General features: G+C 39.5%; 1 pseudogene; it reads right to left on the bottom strand.

Moving 5' to 3' along the window:
• Positions 1 to 17,854: 17,854 nt before the first annotated feature.
• On the bottom strand, positions 17,855 to 18,376 carry LOC110205433 (putative ATP-dependent RNA helicase DDX41 pseudogene; annotated as a pseudogene).
• Between the last annotated feature and the right edge of the window lie 2,362 nt (positions 18,377 to 20,738).

Genomic DNA, 20,738 nt, shown 5'->3' with positions numbered 1-20,738 from the left:
AAGTTCAAGCAAAGTTCTGAAGGGAGGAAGGTTTGGGGAGAAAGATAATGATAAGATTATTCCATAGTTATTCCAAAAATTGTTAATGCTTTCTCCCTCATACAAGTTTTTTGTATGACTTTATACATCTTTTGTATTTAGGTAGGCATCTGTTTTTATGTTGCATCGCATCCCCATTGGAATTGAAGGAACTGGAAAATACCCAATTTTTTTTTATGTTCCCAAGGTCTAATGCAGGGGTGGGAAACGTGCAGCCTCGAGGCCACATGTGGCCTTCTAGGTGCTTGGGCTCGGCCTTTTGACTGAGTCCAAGTTTTTTTTAAGGGAATTTGTTCTGTGAAGTTTGGATTCAGTCAAAGGGCCACCTTTGAGGACCTAGAGGGCCACATGTGGCCTCGAGGTCACAGGTTCCCCACCCTTGGTCTAGTGTAATACATTGCACACAAGTGCCCTAATACACATTTACTGAATTGAATTAAATTATAGAACAAAGAAGGGGTTGTAAGGATGGATCTGAGGTAGTGCTGGCGTAATGATTATTAGATAGAGATAACCACAAAAGTCCTTGGACTCCAAAGACTTGGAGTTCTAAGACTTAGGTTTATAAACTAGCTCTGCTACTTACTAAATTCCAGGCTTTGTGAACCGAAGGAATTCTTCACAAAATTATTCTTTACACTTTTAAAGTGTTTTTGGTTTTTTGTCTTTAATTTTTTCTGAGGATTTTTTACCTCATTCGGCCTTTAGTTGAACAATCAAGTATTAGAAGGCGTGTATTAAGGCCTACTTATTCTATGATATTTTCCCAGCATCTCTGACTTTTCTGGGTCCCCCACAACACTTGTCGCTACCATAATATGATGTTTGTATCCATCCCTCTGTGATTGTTTTGGTTTTGTCTTCCCTAATTTTCCACCATTTAAGCAGGACTTTCATAGAATTCACTTTATCATTTCCTTTCCCACTAATCCAGGATTTCATGATCTCTAGAAACTCATCATTCTGAAAGATGAAATCAACTCTGAAACTTATTCCTCCTCAGATCATTTCCCAGCCCAGCTGCAGGACTTCATCATCCCCCTATTTGGGGGATATGTTCTCTTCCCCATTAGATTGTAAGTTCCTCGAGGGCAGGGACTGTCTTTTACCGTTCTTTCTATCCCCAAGACTTAGCACAGTGCCTTGCACACAGTAGGTGCTCAATAAATGTTTACTGACTGACTGTAAATTTCTTTTTCACAGGGCTTAGAACAGGAAAGGGTTTTAGAAACCATCTAGTCCAACCCACCCATTTTACAGACAAAGGATCAGAGACACAGAGAAGTTAAATGGCTTGGCCAAGATCCACCAGGAGTCTTGTCCACTCTGTGAGACTATAAACTCCTTGAAGGAAAGGACTGAGACTTGTACCTCTCTTGAATCCTCTGCAGCACTCAGCAGAATGCTGAGCCTCTGATAGGTATTTAATAAATGTTTGATGCTGAATTCATGCCCTGAGGAGTGTTGTGCTATTCTATCGAGGGGGAAGAGGACTGTTAGATTGTTGTATGAACTTCATGTTTCCATGATGACCAGTTCACAGAAAGAAATTCTTTTTTCTATCCCTGTTTGTCTGCATTAGTCACTCCCTCCCTCCACAGATGAAGCCGTGGCTGAGAGATCAAGCAGATGCCTGTGCCACAGCTAACTTGAGGTCACTGGCTGACCCCAGATTCATTTGCATGTCTAGACTTACAGTGAAGGCATCCTGGGGGGGGGGGAACTCCTCAAAAAAAGCTAAGACAGCACTTTTTGTTGTACACATCTTAAAAAGAAAAAGCCTCAAAGACTAAGGAAACTCTGTTCATATCCTATTCACACCTTGGAGAAACTGCCGCTGAAATTTTCCTAAGTAGTTTATACGAGGAAAGAAAGAATTTGATTCATATGACAGTATTTGTCTTCATAAATGCCCACTGAGTTGAGTGTAAGGGTTCTCTTCCCTTTTTAGTGCTGCACTTAACAACTACCAAGAAAGCTGTTTGTCTCTTATTTTATAGGCAGATAGGTTGTGAAATGCAGAGAGTGCTTGATTTGGAGTCAGGAAGACTCCAAGTTGGTGGCTTACCTCAGATACTAGCTACGTGATCCTGGGCAAGTCATTTAAACACTATGTATCTCAGTTTCCTCATCTATAAAATGGGGATAATACCTAGTAGTAGCTAAGTGGCATAGTGGACAGAACATAGGTCTTTGAGTCAGGAAGACCTGAGTTCAAATTTGACCTAAGAAAACACCCAAGTTCAAAACAGACACTACTTATATGAACCTGGATCTAACTTCCTCAATTTAGTTGATGAAGCTGAGCCCGAGAGGGATTAAGTGACTTGTCCAAAGCCACACATCTAGGAATTATCTGAGGTTGGATTTAAATTCAAGTCTTCTTGACTCCAAGCCCAACATTGCATCTATTGACCCCCTGTGGTGTTTTGTATTTTTGTAGTGTGATGCACACCTTCACCCCCAATTATAACTACTTAGCATTCAGGTGAGCTCTACCACACTCTTAGTATCTTTTTTGATACCTTGTCAATACATGGTATCAGTTGTTGAAAGGAAAGATTTTGACAATTTGGGATTCTCCTCCCAGCCTGCTGTGTTTTGCCCCTTAATTCTCCATTCATTCCTCTCTTACGAGTGTAAGGGGTTCACCAATAAAACAAGCTAAGATGGGAAAAAAGGGAAAAATTGGAAATACCTACGAGCAAAAGGACTTAGTAACTATATGTACTGAAAAAGGCAGTGCTAGGGTCAAGAACAGCAAACAGAAGAAAGGAAGAAAAAATTGAAGAAGAGAGGAAAGGGAAAGGGAGGGGAGAGGATAAGAAGAGGAGGAGGACAACAAAGAGAAAGGGACGAGGAGGAGGAGAGGGAGTTTTCAAAAGAGCAAGAGACAGGGCAGCTAGATGGTGCAGTGGATAGAGCACCGCCCCTGGAGTCAGGAGGACCCGAGTTCAAATCTGACCTAAGACACATAACACTCACTACTTATGTGACTCTGGGAAAATTACTTAACCCTGACTGCCTCACCAAAACAAACAAACAAAAGAACAAGAGACAAGAAATTTGGGTTGAACAGAGAAAAACTAAAACTAAGAAGTGACCTTTAGACCTATGCATAGGGATAAATGAGTCTAATATAAGCAATCTAGTTAAAAATGTATTATTTGGTGGGTCCAGAAGGAATCTCAGATCACTGATTCTCCCAAGTGAGGATTCGAAAGAATTTAGAAATGATCCTCAGTACAAGATAGTTTCCCCAGCATCCCAAGCAAAAACACTGAGTGGTTGGATAGCAGATTGAGCACAGGGAATCTTTCATCCTTGTATCTCTCTCATCTAGTACAAATACCAGACAGCCAGTAGGTACTTAATAACTTATACTGGCCATTACAAAGCATTTTTATTATTGTAATTTTATTCCTTACCTATCTAGTAGGAAAGTACTTTATAAATGTGAAATATTAATTTTATAACAGTAACCATACATAGCATTATAGATCCAGAATAGGAAGACATCTCAAAAGCCAAGTTGTCTAACCCTAACTTTTTAAAGTTGAGGAGACTGAGACCTAGGAAAGTTAAGTAACTTGGCCAAGGGATTTGAACCCAGGTCCTGAGTCCAGAGCCATTAATTCTTACATTCTATCGTGCTGACTTCTGATGTAACCTTGAGTGGCTACAGGACAATAAAACAACTAGTTAAATGATCAGCCAACAAGGGTGTCTCACACTCAATATGTCCAAAACAAAACTCATCATTCCCCTCAAATCTTCCACTCTTCCTGACTTCCCAATTGGTGGAGGGCTCTCCTCCAAGTTCCCAACCACAGAGTCATCCTCAATGATCCCTTACTTCTCATATCCATTCAAGTCTTGTTGAATATCTTCACAATATATCTCCTTTTTTCTTTCCTCAAATAACCACCCTGGTTTAGACCCTCATGATCTCTCACCAGGACAATTTCAATATTCTTCTAAATGGTCCTCCATCTAGCCTCAGTCTTCTCATCATTCCTATAATTACCCCATTAATAATACCAAACCACAATTCTGACCATGCTACTCTCCTATTTTAAAAGCTCCAGTGGTTCCCTCTTACTTTGAGGACAAAAATAAAACCAAACTCTTCTATTTGATTTTTAGAACTCTTTACAATCTGGCTTCAGGCTCCCTTTCCAGACCTACCTGATTATGGTTCTATTTCATGCATCCTTTGTTACATACAAACTGGCCCATTTGCTCTTCCCCAGACATATTTCATTTCCCAGACCCAGTCCTTTGAAAATGCTGTTTTCTATGCCTGGAAGGGATTCATCACCATTGCCTTATGGAACCATTGACTTCCTTCAAGGTTCAGTTCAGGGTATATCACCTAAAGGAAACCTATCCTAATTTCCACAGTTATTGGTGGCCTCCCCCTAGAAATTACTTTGTATCAACTTTGAATATATTTTGTTTTTAATTTTGTGAGCATATGGTTTTCTCCCAAAAAGATATAAGCTCCCTGAGGGTAAGAGATAGTTTGTTTTTGTTTTTGGTCTTGGTTTTGTTTTATATCTCCAGAATATAGCACAGCACCTGGCACATAGGAAAAGGACCTAGTAACTATATGTATTGAAAAGGGCAGGTGCTCGTGTCAAGAACAGCAAAAAGAAGAAAGGAAGCAAAAAGTGGGGAGAAGGAGAAGAAAGGAGAGGGGAGGGGAGAGAAGAGGAGGGGAGGAATTACATTAAATTACATTTAAAATTAACAGTTATTTGTTGAAACGACTTATATTGAACTGGTTGCTTTATCTTCCTTCCCTTCCATTCCCCACCTCAAAAAATTGCAATTTTTTTATTCACTGAATTCCTGCCCAAACTTTACTTTCCTTAAATTATGTGTATCTTTGTGATGTAGGCAGTGTCATTTCACATTTGTGGGACCTGAGATAAGCCACTTCTCTCAATTTCCTGAATTATAAAATGAGAGAGTTGGATGAGGTGATCTCTCAGATTCCTTCCAGCTCTGACATTGCCTGCATTGTGAGGCAGACTTTTAACCAAAGGAGGAGGAGGGCATTATAGTTGGTTTTATGTCCATTTTCCAGCAGAAAGTATGGATTTCTTCTGCATATTACTGAAATGATTCAATTCTCCAGAAAGCTATCCTCAAGGATAATGCATAACACTGGAAATTTAGTTTCTGGTTTTCTAAATGGACCTCAGAATCAACCCCCATTATCAGGAAACAGACAAGCTAAGAGTGGACCAAAGGGAAGAAATCTATAAATTTTCATGGTCATGTTTGAGTGGAACCATTCTCTTCAGAGCAAAGGGAACTGAGGATCCAGTTTCATGGCTTCAGTAGCCACTTTTTTTGCATCACGTGAAGTTCCTACCACCAAAAATTTCCCGCTTTACAACACTTCCATTTTGCCAAATTTTCAAGAGCTTCTTAAATGGAAAATAAAACAACCACTACCAGATGCTGTGGGAGGCTGAGGAAAAAGTGACTGTGAGTAGAGCATTTGCTGGCCCCAGAATGGCCTGAGTGTGACCATTGTAAGAGTTTGAAATATGCAGTGGGAACAAGGAGGGCACAAACTATGTCAAATAAACAAATAGTGAAATAAAAAAAAAAGGTTCTCAGGTTTAAGACTCTGGATTTAAGAAAGTAAGCAAACAGCCTTAGGATATCTTTTCTGACCTCCTTTGCATTTATGACATGGAATTATACCAATATTGGCTTATCCAGTTAAGTTGGCTTCCAACCCAACTAATAATACAAATGGCATCAAAACATGCTGTACACTACTGTGTAAGTCTTTTGCTTTGGCACAGTTATGCTGGGTGGGCAGTGGGTAGAGCAGTGGGCCTAGAGTTAGGAAGACCTGAGTCGAAATCCAGCCTCAGACATTTACTAGCTATGTGACCTTGGGCAAGTCACTCAACCTTGTTTGCCTCAGTTCCTCATCTGTAAAATGAGCTGGAGAAGGAAATGGCAAATCATCCCAGTATCTTTGCCAAGAAAACCCCAAATGGGATTGTGAAGAGTCAGATACAGCTGAAAAATGATTGAGCAGCAACAACTATGGTCAGTGTGGCTATGGCCAAAGCGGGATGGGATAAGTCTGACTTTAAGGACTTTTGAACTGTTTCTTACTCCTAAGGGTACTTTGTATCTGCAGTGCATGTGCTATACAAATGTATATGTGTGTATATATATATATATATATATATATATATATATATATATATATATATATATATAATATATACATGTTGCATGTGTTTTATACATAGATATATAGGTATATGTTGTATACCCACCCACCCACTCCCCTTTAAAATATAAGTTTGAAGGAAGGGACAGTTTTGCTTTTTACTTTGTATCCACAGTGTCTGGAACATAGTTAATACTTAATACATGTTTGTTGATCAGTGTGCATAGAAATTTATTCTGAGTATAATTGCTGGTATAAAACACACTCAACACTTATCTAGTAGACAGAGCATTTGACTTAGAATCAGAAGACCTGAACACTTTTTCACTGTTCATCAAAATGCCTAGAACATAGATGGTGCTAAATAAATGCTTGTTGATTAATTGATTGATTGATTGATTGATAGATACTTGGCCATCCAAATTACGTTGTGTGACTTTGAGTAAATAGCTTTTTCTCACTAGGCCTAAGTTTCCTATAACATGAAAAGGGTGATCCTAGATAATCTATAAAGTCTCTTTCAGCTCTAGTATTCTGTAATTCTGTGGATGGGGCTAAGTATTGTGCTTCCCCTTACTATGATTCTTATCCTGAATTTTTCCCAACAGAAGGTTCTTTCAGGAAAGTGATTCTAAACACACAAATATAGGCTTTCTAAGGCTGTGATCAAAAAGTGCACAAACTAAGAGAAAAGTAAGAATTTAATTTAACTGGGTAGTTTTACAGCCTTTAATACAGCTTTTAGTGGCTTAAAATTGATTAATCAGATGTTGGCCAACATCTACCACAAAGCAAAAAGATTAAAAACTCTATGTGTACTACAGAAGCTTCTTTGGGGGAAAAAAATCAGCTGATGAGAAGAGAAGATTAGATACAGATGTGGGGAAGGCAGCAAAAAGGGAGCAGGAAACATTCCTGAGAGTACCTCTAAGTCAATCAGTTCACTGAATTTACTACTGAGACCTTGAAAGCAACCAAGAACCATTAAAAAAAAAAAGCAGTCCTGCAAAACCCCATATGTAGTCATAGCAACAGAAACTGAGGAATTACATAATTGTAGAGGCAGCAGGTTACCCCTGTGACATGTGGAGGAACACAAACCCACCCTGATGTACATGGAAATTTGTGTGGAGGTGAGGAGGTAGAATGTGAACTATTTCTGGTAATAGAAATGAAAGCAGTCCCAGGTGTTAATCTATGGCTACAAAAAACATTAAACGGCTCTTTCAGTTATAAGAGAAGGGAAAGAGTAATAAATATATTTTATCTTCATATGATACCTTTCATAAAAGGATATTAAAACATTTCACCAACAGTCATTTTTCTCCAAATACCTTAATGGAAGGGCAGTTACCTTCATTTTATGGACAATATAGCCGGTTTAGTTACTACTGCTAAAAAAAAAAAGCAGGGGAAAGCAAGAAGGGTAAGGAACAGACTGACAAGGATTAAAAAGTCCAAAATTATGTGAATAAAGTGACTAAAATGTCCATATTCCTTGACCCAGAGATTCCACTACTAAGCTTATACCACAAGGAGGCAGTTGATAAGAAGAATGTCCCCCTATACACTAAAATATTTATGGCAGGACTTTTAGTGATCACAAAGAATTTTGGGGGGTGGGGTAGAGGGACAGGGAGAAGTAGATGCCCATTGATTGGGAAATGGCTAAGACAAATTGTGGTACATGAATGTAATAGAATTATTACTATGCTATAAGGAATTATGAATATGATGAATAAAAGGAAGCACACACACACCCTCCTATCAGCCTCAACTCTTTTTTCCCCCCACAAACAAGCCCAAGTCTCTGCTCAGTGGCATCTCATGAAGGTTTCTGCAGCCTCCCCCTTTCCTCTAATTCTTGGGTTCCTCCATTTTCATCTGATCAAGAGGAAGGATATGGCTTCTTTCTTCAACCATTCATTCCTCCAAAATGCAACCTTTCTCAGATTTGTGTTTCAAAAAAGATTAATTGCTAAGTAGTATGGGAGAATGAATTCATGAAAGGAAGGATTGGGTGGTCTACCTATTAATCTCAGCCCAAATAAGCATATTGTGAAGAAATGCTTCATTTTTTTCCTTATCCTTCCCCTTATCTAAACCTTTGCCTAAAGCCCCTTTTTCATATTTTTCTAGAGTCAGCCTAGCTAGTAACCAATGATCTCCTTGCCAAATCTAATGGCTTTTCCTCAATTTTCATCCTTCCTGACCTCCCTGAAAACTTGAACACTATTGATCATCTTATTCTCCATCATACTCTCTTTTCCTCCAGTTTCTATGACGTTTTGCCATACTTGTGCTCCTTCTACCTTTCTGGCTGCTCCTTAGTCAGTTTTGCTGGATGTTAAGCCACTTCACACCTGCTAATTATGGGTAATCCCCAAGGCTTGGTCCTGGGCCCTCTTCTTTTATCTGTCTATATTTTTGCACTTGGAGATCTCATCAGCTTCTGTAGATTCAATTACCATCTCTATGTCTAATCATTTTCAGATCTATTTATCCATCCCTATTCTCTCTCCTGACCTCCAGTTTTATATCATCATCTGCCTGTTGGACATCTCCTGTTGGATGTCCTGTAGACATCTCAAACTCAACACATCCGAAAAAGAATTCATCTTTCTTCCCAAATCTTTCCTTTTCCCTAAATTTTCTATTACTGTCAAGAGCACCACCATAATTTCAATATCAATGATCTCTTAATTGCCTAATTCACTGGTCTTTTCTCATTGTTTTCTCCTTGAACTCTTGGCAGCCTGTAACATTCTCAATCACCCTTTTCTTCTTGATACTCTCTTCTCTTAAGTTTTCAGGACATTTTCTCCTGGTTCTCCTTCTAAGCTATCTGATCACTATTTTTAGTCTCTTTTGCAGAGTCATTATCCAGATCAGCCTGCTGTGATGTTTAAAAAGACATAGTTTCAGGTAATTTAATGATTTTATTAATAGGAGGATGGCCATTTGGCCATCTATCTTAGGCCAAAGATAATCATGGGGGCAGACTCACAGTTTATATACCCTTCAAAACAGTAGGTGGGCCATCAAACGGCAATCAAATCTAATTGGTCAAGACTATCTTATTAGTTCATATTAGCCTGAGCAGAAACACAATGGGCTTCTCCACCTTAGACTAAAGTCCTTGTAAGGTGCGTGGGGTCTGACCTAGACTGAGGAGAGTTAATGCAATCTCTTTATCAGTAATGTCCTTCTGAAGAATTGAACTTTTAAAGACTTTAGAAGGGGAGAGCTCTGAATTCCCCCCCAAAAATTATTGGTTATTAATACTTATTTCTCACATTGCTAACCATGGACACCCACCAGTATTCCACAGGGATCTGTCCTGGACCCTCTTTTCTTCTCTCTCTATACTATTTCACTTGGTGATCTCATCAGCTCCCTTAAATTTCAAATATTATCTTTATGCTGTGATTCTCAAACCTATTTCTCCAGCCCCAACCTCTCTGCTGACCTCCTTCTCTAACTGCCTATTAAAAATCTAAAACTCAACGTGTCCACAACTGAACTCATTATCTTTCCTTCCAAATCCTTCCCCCACTCCCAAATTTCCCTATTTTGTCAAGGGCACCACCATCTTCCCTTCCCCTAGGCTTACAAAAGACCATTGAATACAGGAATTAAGAGATCATTGGTATTGAAATTATGGTGATGCCCTTGGCAGTAATGGAAAATTTAGGAAAAAGGAAGGATTTGGGAAGAAATATGAGTTCTTCTTGGACGTGTTGAGTTTGAGATATCTACAGGACATCCAGTTGGAGATATCCAATAGGCAGATGGTGATATAAAACTGGAAGTCAGTTATCATGACTAGTTGTCATTCTCAACTCCCCACTATCTCTCACCTCATGCCACCCATAGACAATCTGCTACCAAGACCTATCAATCAATCAATAAGCATTTATGAAGTTCCTACCATATGCCAGGCACTCTGCCAAGCACTAGAGATACAAATGCAAAAAAGATACAAATGCCCTCAAGGAGCTTATAATCTAATGGAAAGAAGACACACCAAAGGAAAGTGAGAAGCAGAGAGGTGGAGGAACATACTCAGGAAGGTACCCAACTCAGGGTCGTGGAAAAAGTCATCAGGGTCCCTAAGCAGGTGAGAAATGAGATGTTCTGAGCTGAACTCTCCCTTAACATGGAGGTTTGGGAGTTCCTGGCTCCACCCTCAATCAGTGGGAAAGGGAATGATGAGGTAGAGTACCAGGTTAATGGGATGATTGCAGGATAATGTTGCTTTCCCCACAATGAGCTTCCTAGGTATGGGGGAAAAGACAAAAGAGGCCAAAGCCATGTAGCAAGGACTTTCATTAGTTTCACCTTCACAATAGCTCTCAAATATGCCCCCTTCTCTGCTCTGATACTGTCACCATCCTGGTATAGGCCCTCATCTCCTCACACCTGGACTATTGAAATAACCTGCTAATTGTCATGCCTGCTACAAGTCCCTCCCACCACTACCACCACCACCACCACACCACACACCCACTCCAATCCATATTCAGCTGCCAAAGTGGTTTGCCAAAAGCACATCAGCCCCCTACTCCATAAAATCCAGTAGCTCCCTATCACTTCCAGGACCAAAGGCAAAATTCCTTGTTTAGCGTTCAGACTCTTTCATAACCCCCCCCCCCCCCCGCCACCCATAGCCACCTCCCACACATACTTTCCTGTCTTCTTACACCTTACACCCCACCACATACTCTTTGATGTAGTGATACTGCTGGCCTCCTTGCTGGTGTACAAATAGGACACACCATCTCTTGGCTCTGGGCCTCTTCACTGCCTCTAATCCTCTCCCTCCTCATCTCTGTCTCCTAGCTTTCTTCAAGTCCCAGGCAGAAATCCCATCTTCTACAAGAAGCCTTTCCCAAACCCTCTTAATTCTAGTTCCTTCTCTCTGTTTCCTCTGCATTCTTTACGTAGCTTATTAGAACATGGCTGTTTGCATGTTAGATTGTGAGCTCCTTGAGAGCAGACTCTTTTGCCTTTCTTTGTATCCCCCCAGTCCTTAGCCCAGTGCCTGGCACATAGCTGATCCTGAATAAATGCTTACTGCCTGATGCTCACCTTCTCAGTATTACCTTCTTGCAGTCATCTTACACATCCAATCTTTTGCTAAAGTCGGTTGATTTTACCTCTGTAACATCTTTTATATGCCCCTCTTCTCTCCTCTGACACTGCTACCATCCTGATCCAGGCCCACATTACCTCATGCCTAGACTATTATAATAACCTGCTAATTGCTCTCCCTCCTTCAAATCTCTCCTCTCCAGCCCATCCTCCACTCAGTTGCCAAAGTGGTCTTCATAAGGAATAGATCTGACTATGTAACCTTCCCCCTTCCCAATAAACTTCAGTGGCTCCCTATTTCCCCGAGGGTCAAATATAAAATCATATTTGGTATACAAAGCCTTTACAACCTGGTCTCTTTCTACTTTACCAGTCTTTTCACACTTTCCTCCTCTCGGTGCACTCTATGATGCCAATGACACTGCCTTTCCTGAAGTCTCTCATATAAGACACTCCAAGTTTGTTCACTTGACTCCCAAATTTCTGCCCAGTCTATCTACCCTCAGAAACAATTAGTTTCTCTGCTCTTTGCCATCCAGCTGCCCACTAGGTGACTTTAAAATCTCTGGGACTTAATGCCTCTAGTCAGATTTGTACCCTAAGTTCCAATAGAGATTCATCTAGTACATGATTTATTTAAGGGTACCAGAACAGTATGAATCTTCTGGGAGGTAGTATAACATAAGATCAAAGAACACTGGATTTGGAAATGGAAGATATATTTTGAAGTTCACACTCCAATGGCAACTAACTACATGACTTTAGTCAAGTCTCATGACTTTTCTGCATTCACATTGGACTCTTGACAGGGTTGTGTGGGGAAAATCTTGCAGCCCTGAAAGTATACTATAAAATGTAAGTAATTGCAGAGATAGGCCTTGGTAATAGCACCTCAGTAATGTTTATTTCTTATTAGAGAATAATGACTGAGCTGCTAAGTGGCATAGTGGATAGAAAGAAGAATTTGGAGTCTGAATGATCTGAATTCAAATTCTGCTTCAGATACTTCCTATCCATATGACCCTGCGCAAGTCACTTAACCTTTATCTGCCTCAGTTTCCTCAACTGTAAAATAAGAATTATAATAATACCTAACAGGATTGTTGTGACGATCAAATAAGGTAACATATGTAAAGTGCTTTGAAAACCTTAAAGTACTATATAAACGCTATTTTATTATTATTCCCATCTGGTCCCCCCAATTGATTGAACTGATTTTTCAAGAGCTTATCACCTGTGTTCTGCTAGACAAATATTCCAAATCACTCCCATTAGAACACTGTCACTACCCATCCTTAAGTTTTTTACTTTCTCTTACAACCACCCAAGTTCAGTAATATTAAAAGCTCACCCACTCTCTAACTCACATATAACAGAAGGCACTCCCCTCTAAGGGGGTGGTAATAGGATAAGCTTGAGGCTCACTCACTTGACTTAGCTCCCAATTGTGAGTACCCTTATCATTCATTTTTAAAGCCCTCAATTCTAGATCTCTCCCCCATTACCCTTGACCTTTTTCACCTGGGTAATTAACAAATCTATTAGGGCCTAATGATTAGATAGCCATGGACTTCAATGCAAAGTGGTTGTTGTTTTTTTTTTTAATCAATACTCATTTTCCTCTTCCCCTAATTGCTTCTTATTTAAAAACAAGTTGTGTTCTTTCTCCTACCTTTGGCAATACAGCTTTTCAACAGATAGCAGAAGGAAGCCAAATGGTGCTTTTAGCATTTCCAGCACAACTTCTATATTTTCATAAATAATCCAATTGCATCAGAACAAACCTTCTCCTTATTCCAAAAAGGAGATTCTCCATAGATTTTAAACGAGGCTTTTGCCACGGAAGGGAAGAAAACATCTCTTTCCAACTGATCTGTTAGCCTCGTCTCCTTTTCTTCCATAACCCTTATGTGCCATTGCAAAAATCAGAACAGCAGCAATAACAAAACAAACAAACAAACAAAACCCCTCTACCCACAGCCAAATACTGTGGCCTGAGCCCAAATGTTCCTTAGTCCAATAGGTGCGTGTCTTTTTTTAATATGTGTTTAAAATACAAAACATTAATACACCAAAAAAATTCAAGTAAAATTATTTAAGTAAAATTTAATGATTTAAGTAAAATAATTTAAGTTTAAAAACACATGAGATAAAAATAGCCTTCCCACAGTCAAGGACCAAAACAAAAGTAAACAAAACAAAAACCAAGGAGCATGCAGTATGAAATCTAGAAAATACTTCTCATGGCTTTTCTGACCACCAGACCAATCTTTTATAATTCAAACCATCAGGCTCACAAAGTACCAGGTTGGGTGGGGAAGACGATGAATAGTACTTACAACAGCTGCTCTCCGAGTCTACCCAAATTCCCACTCTAGGCGGATTCAATTTTCAATGATTCTTTATAGCTACATGACAATTTTTGATGTTTGCCAAGTTAAGGAAAACAAATATACTAATATATATTTCATACATCATTTTACAATTTAAAATTATATTTTTTGTATTACATATTTTCTGTGTTTACATATATACATATATTTGGGTTTTTGTTTTGTTTTAAGAAATGAAGTGATTAATTTTTCTGTATTCCCATGACTGGCTAAAAGTTATGATATTTTGAACAAACAGTCTGACTGTAATTGGAGGTTCAAATCCAGAGTGTATATCAACTATACCCAAAGCTTTTCAGTGAGCTAGTTTCTTAATCTCACTTGGACATCTATTTCCAATCTTATCTTATTATGCTCTTGCATTCCATGTAGGTTGTTTATGCCTTGCTAGCTGTTGACCATACTTAGTGCTGCATGCACCCAAATGATGAAGGTATGTCTCTTTGTCTGGGTTCCCACCATTGTCACCTGGCGGATCACAGTTTGAGAACCATAGAACCACAAGCACACACTTGATAGTCAGCCATAGGCACTTTTTGCCAGCTCAAAATCGTTAATAATCCACTTCATCATTTTGCCTCTAAACAGTGCCACCTGGTGGCTGTCCTGGGATAGTGCCGCTTCCAGTCAACCAGCTGTTTTGTTGGGTACCGCAAAAGGTTGTGGCTTCAGTCATAGTGATGGCTGTAGAAACTACACAGGGCCTGGAACTTCCTCTCGCTGGTACAACATGTAATATTATAGTGTAGAATAGTGTCCAATGCCTGCTTATCTCGTTGCAGTTTGATAATGCTGGATCAGAGACTATTTTCTATGCAACTTCCACACCAAATCTTCAAAGGGAGAAAAACACAACATGTGACAATCCTGAGGGAGTGTTCTCTGGATGCTCATTCTCTGACCTTAATGGCCTCAGGTAGCTATCATTACATTAGCTTTATCTAAGATAAACACCTGAATTTTCTTGGGGTCAATTAATTTGAACTTGGAACATCATTTAGAACTATGTAGGAGTACTTGAGCTACCCTGATCTTCCTGCACAACTTCAATTTATTGCCGAACAGTACAAAGCAAGTCTAAATTCATAGGTTATGATTATTTAGTGTTTATTTTGGGGTTTTATTGCTCTTTTCCTTAGTATTGATTCTGTGCTTTTTCCTGGCTCTGCTTATTCCACTTGGCATTAGTTCATATAAATTTCCCTGTGCTTCTCTATCTCCTTCCCATTCATCACTTTTTTTAGTGATGTAATTTAGGGCAGTAATATTCTATTATGTTCCTATAACATTTCCCCCCCCAATCATTCCCCAATATATGGGAAACTGCTTTTATTTCCAATTCTTTGCTATCACAAAACATTTATATTCTAACTTGTGATATGACTACTTGCATATACTCCATCTTCCTTAACAATAATTGTTGCTGATATTCAAATAACCACTTAACATTTGCAACAGACTGGATATCTGTATTATACACATACATATATTTATATATGTATTCATATATTCATAAAATTTTATTTCCTACTAGACTGGAAACTCTTTGAAGGCAAAAACTCATTTCATCTTGTATCCTAAGCCCTGGGTTCAATGCCTTGCACATGGTAGTAAAACTGAAATAATTAAGACTAGAGTACATCATCTCAAGGTATTGACCTATGCATCTACCTGGAAGCTCTTTTCTTCATTGGCCCCAAGGACACTTCAGATTGAATCTTCTTCCATTACTTGGACTCTTTTCTTCCCTGAATGTTCTTTCTCTTCTTCCCAAAGCCAAGCCTAGTGTCTGGGACTTGGTGGAGCATTGTTCATATGATCTGAGACAAAAACAAAACTAACACATACAACTTCCCCCCGCCCCCATTTGTAATGTGTATTTTAAGTAAATTTGTTGATGCTTTTTGTTTTTATGTCAGTCATTTCCAGATGTACCATACCATTCCCACTCCCTCCCTCCCCTCACCTCCACTCCTGCCAAGGAACTCTCCCTTATAACAAATAAGAGCAATTAAGCACTTCCCTCTCTTCTTTGCAGGGGATGGGGGTTTATGGGGCAGGTTCTAAAGATGTGGAACACAGAACATACAGCCAAAACTTGATGGCCATAGACAATTGGCCTCTGGCAGTGGATGAGCAGGAAGAATCAGCTCAGTCATTAAATAATCTATAGGAAGAGAAAGTCTGACCAGATACCAACGGTACTATCATGCAAACCACTGAGGCTAATGTAGAGAGAGGACAGCATATTGACAGTATATTCACAGCTCAAATTCCATTTTCAATTAAAACAAATAATAGTAATAACTAATCTTCATACAGTGCTACTGTGCCAGGTGCTGGGCTAAGCATTTTACAAATCTCTCATTTGATCCTCACAATAACCTTACTCGTTGTTATTCTCCTTCTATAGATGAGGAAACTGGCAAACAGAGGTTAAATGACTTGCCCAGAGGTCACATAGCTAGTAAGTGTCTGAAGTGAGATTTGAACTCAGGGCTTTTTTTTTTTTTACTGCACTGTCTGGATGCACCAAATACAAAGTAAGACACCCTTACCTTCAATGAACTTACATTCCAGTTAGTACATATAGAAGTTCTCGAGGATATGGTAGAACCAAGAAAATAAGTTTGTACAGTAACTACAATGAAATGAAAAGGCAAGAAGATGAAGTTAAATATTGTATAATTATGATAACCAGTCTTGATCCTGGAGATGAGATAAGGACCAACACCTCCTTTCTTTCCTTGGAGTGGTGGGGGACTATGGAATTAGTGTTTCCCAAGAGAATTGCTTATCAAATAATCAGGATCATTCAAACCATAGTTTGAAGACTAGCCTCACAGTTGCTGTCATGGGCCAGAATGATTTTGGTCATATACCTTTAAAAGTAGCCCAAGAGAAATGTAGATGGAGTACTGAGGATAGGCCCTAAGAAATCCATACATAGTTCTACATAGTTCTTTAGGTCATTAGGTACCACAGTAGCTAGATTGTTGGGAGTGGAATCAAGAAGTCAAGTTCAAATCTAGCCACAGAAACTTATAAGTTATGTGTCCCTCCTCCTGCCTCAGTTTCCTCACCTGTAAATAGAGATAATCATAGCACCTTCCTCCTGGAGTTGTTATGAGGTGAGAAAGAACTATTTATAAAGCACTTTGCAAACTTTAAAGAGAAATATAAATCTTCCCTATAATTACTGCTGTCTGCTACCTCCTGTCCAGGAGCCAGCCATGAGGAACCATATTTCATCCAGATAGGATTCTTTAAATTTGTCAGGAGTCTCAGTATGCCCAGGATCCTGTTGAATCATTTTCTTCCATTTCCTAGTTAGATTTAGCTGGATTCTCTCCCTTGGCCTGAATTAGTAGTAAAGGAAAGAGAGTCTAGACAACCCAAACCAGTCAGTCAATAAACATTTATTAAATGCCTTAATTATTGTTAAGTGCCTACTCTGTGGCAGGCACTGTGACCACTAGAGATATAAAGGCAGAATAGAGTCCTAGCCCTCTAGGAGTTCATAATCTAATGGAGGAAGACAATACAAAAAAGGAAGCTGTAAAGTAGGGTGGGGAGGAAAGTTACCTGGTGCTGGGGGCACAATAGTGAAGACTAGAGGAGGGCATATAGCAGTATAGGAAAAGAAGAGATGAGTGGCCAAACGCCCTCCTTACCTGGAGGTCCTCCAATCAGAGGGAGGAAGGGGCCCTAGGGGCCAAGGGTGCTGAGATGTATGAGTTCTAGGGCTAGTTGGGGTGGATGGATATATGGATGTCTCAAATAAGGTAGGAGCCCTGAATCTGAGACAAAAACAAAACTAACACATACAACTTCCCCCCGCCCCCATTTGTAATGTGTATTTTAAGTAAATTTTATTGATGCCTTTTGTTTTTATGTCAGTCATTTCCAGATGTACCATACCATTCCCACTCCCTCCCTCCCCTCACCTCCACTCCTGCCAAGGAACTCTCCCTTATAACAAATAAGAGCAATTAAACAAAACCAGTGCAGTGATGTATGACAATGTATAACGTACCAAGGCCAACCTGGGTCGATGATTCAAGTGGCCTTCCCAACAGGGCTGTGCTCTGAGCTCCAAGCTCCAGCCTTGCCAGTGGTTTCAGAAGTCTGTGGAACTATGGGCCAACTAGTCCTATCGGCCAGTGCTGCTGAAATGGTCGACAATGCCTCCAGCTTGGGGCAGTCTGTGATGTGATGGCCCAAGCCACCACAGAAGCTATAGCCCCTCTGGTTTCCAATGTTCAGCGTAGACTCATCCTCATAGTGCATGTCCTACAGCATGAATGTCACCTTCTACTTAGTCTCAAACAACAGTGCTTTGAGATCCATTAGTGCAGACCCACCACTGGCATTATTAATGAATGTGGTGGCCAAACCTGTTTCCTGAGGGTAGTGTGCAGCCAGTCTGATGCACATAATCCTCAGGCTCCTCAGGAACATCATAGTTGAAGGCATGCGGGATGGCTGGGAAGTCTAAGCCCGTGGAAGTTACATCAATAAGACATTTCTTTTTGCTTTCTCAGAATGCTTCAATGGCCTCATTCTTTTCCTTTTGTTCTCTGCCCCCATGAATGGCTACAGCCTCTCTTTGTATAATCCCTCCAGCACGGGTTATTCCCATCCTATACTTTCTTTGCCTACTTGTTTAGAATAATGCCTGGCACACCTAGGTTCTTAATTTTGTTGTTTGATTGATTGTGAAATGAAACCTCACAGTTACATTCCTCTTGTTATTAATGATTTAGAGCATTGTTCATATGATCATTCACAGTTTACAATTCTTCCTTCGAGAATTTTTTGTTCACACTCTTTGACCTTATTCTTCTCTACTGGGAAATGACTTTTTTTTTTTTATAGATTTGTGTTAGCTGTTTACACATCTTGGATAGCAAACTGTAACAAAGATTTTTGCCTTGTCAATGACTTTCATTCTTATACTATATACATTAATTTTGTTTCTGCAAAAGCTTTTTAATTTCAGGTAATCATAATTATGTTTTATCTTTTGTAATTACTGATGAGGTCTAGAGGTGAGGGGTGCTGGAATCCCAAAATCACAACATGTGGGTCCTGCCTGAAAGAATTTGACCCAAGACTTCTTTCAGCCAAAAACAAGGTTTATTAAAGATCCTCCATATTAGCCAGTCTTATGGAATCTGAGCATATGTGATCTATTAGCTACATTGGAAAAATCTGAGCAGTGTCTAGATTATAAGAATCAGAGCACCTTAATGGAAATAAGATGGACCTTATATACAGAAAGACTGTGGGAAGGACCTAGGAGTGGCCAGTAAACTGGGATGAACAGAACTCCTGGAACCTGGACCTCTTGGCCAAGGGAGAATGGAGCCTAGCTAGGATTAAGGGAGGGAAATGGCCAGGTGCCATAGGGAGGTAAGACAAAGGAAGGCCAAGCTAGGTTAAGGATAAAAGAATTGGACGATTGGGTATAGCCACAATGAAAGGCCAGTTGATGGGATTATAGCCTCAGGTGAAAACCAGAGATTTGGCCATGTGGGAAAGTCCACGGAAAGTCCAGGGTTTTTCCTTTCTGGGGTCCAGATCCCAACCCCATCAATTACCTCTATCTCTTTTAATTAAAATGTGCCCTTTACCCATAGCTATGAAGGGTATATGATCTGCTTCTCTTCTAATTTTTTTTTATTAGTGTATGTTCCTTAATTTTCAGGACTGAGAGACATGATTATTTCTTTCTTATATCAAATAACCAATTATTTGGGAGATCCAGGGTTTTGTCACTTCCTATTTTCCTCATTCTCTACTAGGTCAAAACAACATCTGAAGGACATTGTTGATAATGAGAGCCTTTCTCCTCAATCTTGTTCAGACCCCACCCAAGTGAGGCATTCTTACCCATAGTGTTCTACTCAGGCTTGGGTGGGGGCATATCCTTTGTTTAGATTGCCCAGGGCTAAGGGTAGTCTGGGAGTAAAAATGACATAACCAAAGTCATGTTCCCCCAGCCCCTCATTAGAATAGATCTACCTTTCATTATAATATTCCTTCTCATTAATTATTAACCAATCATAGTTGATTGCTGCCTGTCAGGACCACCCAGTCTTCCAACAGCATATAAGCATCAAGAAGCCCCATGATCTGTCTTTGGCATTTGAGACTCCCATTGACCCCTTTTATTAATTATTCAATAGCAATAATTAATTATCCAGAAACAATGTCTCTCAAACCTTTTATACATCACAGGACATACATCCATTTTGGATTGATTGTGGAATATGGTATAAGTTGTGGTCTAATTTCTGCCAGACTGCTTTGCAGTTCTCTCAGCAGTAATTATCCAATAGAGTTCTATCCAATAGAGTTCTTTCCTAGGTAATTGATGTTAGGATACTTAAACACTAGGTTGCTGAGTTCAATTATTTCTGATTCTTCTTTAGTCTTTTCCATTGATCTTTTTCCATTTTTTAACCACTACAAAATTTGCCTGCTTTTTTTTAATTTTTAAGATATCCTTATGAGAAAGGGTTATATATGCATCCACAGTATTTTTGGTGAAAACATGAGAAGGAAACAAGTAGGCTTTCACAGATGATCTTTCTTTATAACAATTTTATTGATGACTTTTTTGGGCACACTTATAATCATTTCCTAATCACCCTTTTATAGGACCCACGATGAAACAATGAAAAACAAACACTTATACAGCATTAACACAGTGACCACATCTGACATTCACCACCTCTTTGCTGAGAAGAGAGAGGTATATTTCACTCTGTCTCATTTGATTTTTTTCCTGTTTTTGGAGCTGGTTGGTGTAATAGATAAGGTGCTGTTCCAGGAGTCAAGAAGACCTGAGTTCATGTCTGACCTCAGATATTGTGTGACCCTAAGCAAGTCATTTAGCTTCTGTCTGCCTCAGATTCTAAATCTGTAAAATGGGGATAATAATGACACTTACTTCCCAAGTTAGTTGTGAGGATTAAGACAGCATTTTTAAAGCACTT

The sequence above is a fragment of the Phascolarctos cinereus genome, unplaced genomic scaffold, assembly GCF_003287225.1.
Source record: "Phascolarctos cinereus isolate Bilbo 61053 unplaced genomic scaffold, phaCin_HiC Scaffold_5;HRSCAF=322, whole genome shotgun sequence".
Taxonomy (NCBI): Eukaryota; Metazoa; Chordata; class Mammalia; order Diprotodontia; family Phascolarctidae; genus Phascolarctos; species Phascolarctos cinereus.
Note: the sequence above shows the minus strand (reverse complement) of the source record. Positions and strands in the feature narration are given on the sequence as shown.